Raw genomic sequence first — 3703 nt, forward strand, 5'->3', positions numbered from 1 at the left:
TAGCCCATAAGAATGAGAGGCTCCTGCTGGATTGGTGTATTTTACAGACTGTCCCTTTCTCAGGGCTGAGGCAAAAAGCCTCAAACTAGCTCACAGAAAGGAAGAATTCTATGGTTTCAGAGCATCAGGATCCTTACAAATGAGTTTTTAGCCATTCAATTTTCAGGTTTAGCTGTAGCACCAGATGCTGAATTCTCAGGCTGATCTGGCTTTACTTCAGGAGTGTTTGAGGAGACCCCTTGTGCCCAAAACTGACATGACAATGGCTGTGAGCTGAGGATGAGGAGGTAAAGAAGATGAGAAACAATACACCACCCCCTTGTCCCAATTGTAAGGATACTGTGTTGCAGTGCACTGAAGTATTTTGTGCTAGGAACTCACCTATACTAGATACTGTCATTCTTAAGGCTTATTCCTGTCTCTCTTCATTACAACCATTAAACTGGTGACACAAGTAAGGGTAGAGCCTTGGCATAAAAGAAAGGAAATGATTTAAACTTTGATTAAAACACAGGAATCCAAACTGTTTCCCTACAGAAAAAAAATCAATCTAAGCATGTCTTGAGGAATTCCATTGAGCATTTAAATACAGGTGCTTCTAGGAGAAGCTGGAGAAAACAACTTGCCTATTTCTTACCTACCTGGGCCAAGCAGCAGCGTATCATCGCCTAGGCCAGCAAATTTTCAGAGGCGGCAAAATTTAAATAGCAGCCCAGCATTTTTGTAATCGCGGCATCGCGCGCCGCGATTCTACCAATCATGATAGCGCTTATTGAAACCACCAATGACGGCCCGACGGAGACGCCATTTAGTAAGCAACATACTCGGGACTGGAGTCATGACGACAATCCTAAGCGTTAATTAACAATATGACTGGAAGGAAGAAATTAAGCGGCGCTCAGTTAAAAAAAAATGATATACAGAGGAAAGAAAGGGAAAATGAAATGATAGCAAAAATGTGCAAAATTGATTCCTTTGTTGTATCAGTTGGGGCCGACAGTGAGACAGGAAAAAAAAGTTGAAAGAAGTAGTGAAGTAAAAAGTGAAAATATTGATGTGTATAAAGTACTTATTAAAACTAATGAAGAAATTCCAGCTGCGGTTAGTGTTGAAGAAAATGTTCCAAATACTAGTGTATCAGAGACTACCGGGAATCATGTTGATCTGGATATCTCTGACAATACTGCAGAGATTTGCAAATCACATCAATCAGAAATTCAATCTGATATTGGAATATCTACCATAAGTGACGACCCGGCCCAATGGATATTGAATGATGCTACAATTGAGTATTTATCAACGCATGGTATTAAACAAAATATCGATAGTGATTTTACTAACTCAAAAAGGCAATATACTGATAAAATGCGTGTTCTAACAAAAAATATGTTTGAACGACATCTTTTAAACGGTGAAGTAAAGCCACGGCAATATCTTGTATATTCAGAGAGCAAAGGAGCCGTGTTTTGTGCCCCATGTCGATTATTTGGAAGGATCTCTAGTCTGGCGACGAGTGGATACCATGACTGGAAAAACGTATCAGCTCGACTACGTGAACATGAAAATTCGACTGAACCTAAAACTTGTGTACTGACAATGGTGAGGAGAGGCGAGATATCCGGAAGAATTGATATGAATTTAAAATTTCAAATGGAAGAAGACATTATATATTGGAGAAATGTGTTTGAAAAGGATTGTAGCAGTGGTAAAGAAACTTTCAAGCAGAGGACTTGCATTTAGAGGTAAGGTGGAAAAATTTGGATCACCTTATAATGGCAATTACATGATGGCCCTTGAGCCTCGCGCAGAATTCGACCCATTTTTAGCAAGTCACATTGCACGTTATGGAAATGAAGGTCGAGGTAACATATCTTATCTTTCATCCTATACATGTAATGAATTTATAAAACTGACGGCTTTAAATGTGATCTCAATTATTCTTAAAGAAGTAAAAGAAGCCAAATATTTCTCGATAAGCGTTGATTCAACTCCCGACATATCTCATGTTGATCAATTGGCTTTTATACTGAGATATGTAAATGATGATGGCATACCAGTAGAGAGGTTTCTTTGTTTTTTTTTACCAAATATTGTCCACAAATCAGAACAGTTAGCTGATGCTGTACTTTCAACTCTGAATTGTTATGGATTAGATATCGCAAACTGCCATGGCCAGTCGTACGACAATGCCACTAACATGTCTGGTGTATATAGCGGGTTGCAAGCAAGAATTAAGAATATAAATCCTTATGCTGTGTATGTGCCTTGTTCTGCGCATTCTTTAAATCTGGTTGGAGTATGTGCAGCAGAAAGTTGTCAAGAAGCATGTTCATTTTTCTCAACTGTCCAACATCTTTATTCATTTTTTTTTCTGCCTCTACTCACCGGTGGGAGATTTTACTATCTAATTTGAAGCCAGGCAGTAAAGTAATAAAAAGACTCTGAGACTCGCTGGTCATCTCAAGTGGAAGCTTGTCATAATTTGAGTGAAAACTGGAATGCTATAATTAAAGCCTTAAAAACAATGAAGGATGATGCTACTGAGAAACCTGTTACACGTAATGAAGCTGCAGGCCTGCAGCGAAAACTCGATCGACTTGAGGCAGCTTTTTTGGCTGTATTTTGGAGCTCACTCTTGGAAAGATTTCATATAACTAGCCAAAAGCTGCAAAATGTTTATATTGATATACAGACAGTTGTAGAACTCTACAACTCACTAATAGGATATATTAACTCTATACAGGATTGGCTTTCTCTTCGTATATATCAAACCAAAGAAAAATCTGAAATTGAAGACTACGAATTTGACACAAAGCAAAAAAAAAGCGTAAACTGCAAGCTGAGGAGACATGCGAAGTTGAAGTGGAAACGTGTGGTAGAGATAAATTTAAAGTAGATATCTTTTTAACAATACTAGACCTTGTATGTTCTGAATTGAAACGCAGAAGTAATGCGTATCAAGAAATTTATAGCAGATTTCAGTTTCTCTCTAACATTACCAATACTTCAACAGCAGATATAACAGTTCATGCTAAAAAATTACAGCTATGCTACCAAGGAGATTTAGAAGAATCATTTGTGAATGAGTGTCTACATTTTCAATTGTATTTGGAAGGTGTCGAAATTCCTGAAAATGAAAAGAAGTCAATTATAAGATATTGCAGCCTTCTTCGAAATCAAAACATTCATTCAGTATATCCAAATCTTGATATTGCCTTCCGAATGTTCGTTTGCACACCTGCTACAAACTGTTCAGCAGAACGATCATTTTCGGCTTTAAAAAGAGTGAAAAACTACTTGAGGGCTAATATCAGTGAAGAAAAATTAAACTCCCTTTCTCTCCTGACAATTGAAAAGGATCTAACAACTTCTCTGGATTATACAGAATTAATTAATAAGTTTGCTGCTCAAAGGTGTAGGCGTAAACAAATGTAATTACTTACTACTCAAATACTTTTATTTCTTTCATTGTATCTACATAAAATTAAAATATTTGATATACACCGGACCCGCGCTTGAACGCGGCGTTTTGAATCCATGTGTGCGGTCCCGTGCTGTAACCGAAATCGCGCTATACCGACTAAAAATAAAAAAACTAAAACAAGTTCATATGGGGCCAGCTGCCGGGGGCGGCAATTATTTCAGGGCCTTGGGGTGGCAAAATCATTAATCCGCCACTGGGGCCAAGCCTGCCTGTGCCTTT

General features: G+C 38.1%; 1 pseudogene; it reads left to right on the forward strand.

The window, feature by feature from the left end:
• Positions 1-784: 784 nt before the first annotated feature.
• Positions 785-3435, forward strand: LOC112115307 (annotated as a pseudogene).
• The last annotated feature ends 268 nt before the right edge of the window (positions 3436-3703 follow it).

Source organism: Terrapene carolina, unplaced genomic scaffold (genome assembly GCF_002925995.2).
Source record: "Terrapene carolina triunguis isolate 2854851 unplaced genomic scaffold, T_m_triunguis-2.0 Scaffold38, whole genome shotgun sequence".
Classification (NCBI taxonomy): Eukaryota; Metazoa; Chordata; order Testudines; family Emydidae; genus Terrapene; species Terrapene triunguis.